We start from the raw sequence: 389 nt of genomic DNA on the forward strand, positions 1-389 counted from the left end.
TTTTATCTTTCAATCTCTCTCTCATTATTAATCTATCATCCAAACGCAGCCTAATAATTTTATTTATATTTGAGAAGCTACATTTAGCTTTGGATAAACAACTAATGAGATTATTATTATTATTATTGTTGTTGTTGTTTGCTTTTTACCTAAGTATATATATTTTTTTAATTAAATTTATATAATACAAAATCTTTTATTATTGTGTTTATATTTAATATTATAATTTTGTTTCACACAAAATAAAAATTGTTATATATTGTTTGCTTTTTACATGAGTATATATGTTTTTCTTAATTAAATTTATATAATACAAAATTTTTTTTATCATTGTGTTCATATTTAATATTATAATTTTGTTTTACACAAAATAAAATTGTTATATATTG

The sequence above is a fragment of the Arachis ipaensis genome, chromosome B06 (assembly GCF_000816755.2).
Source record: "Arachis ipaensis cultivar K30076 chromosome B06, Araip1.1, whole genome shotgun sequence".
NCBI lineage: Eukaryota > Viridiplantae > Streptophyta > Magnoliopsida > Fabales > Fabaceae > Arachis > Arachis ipaensis.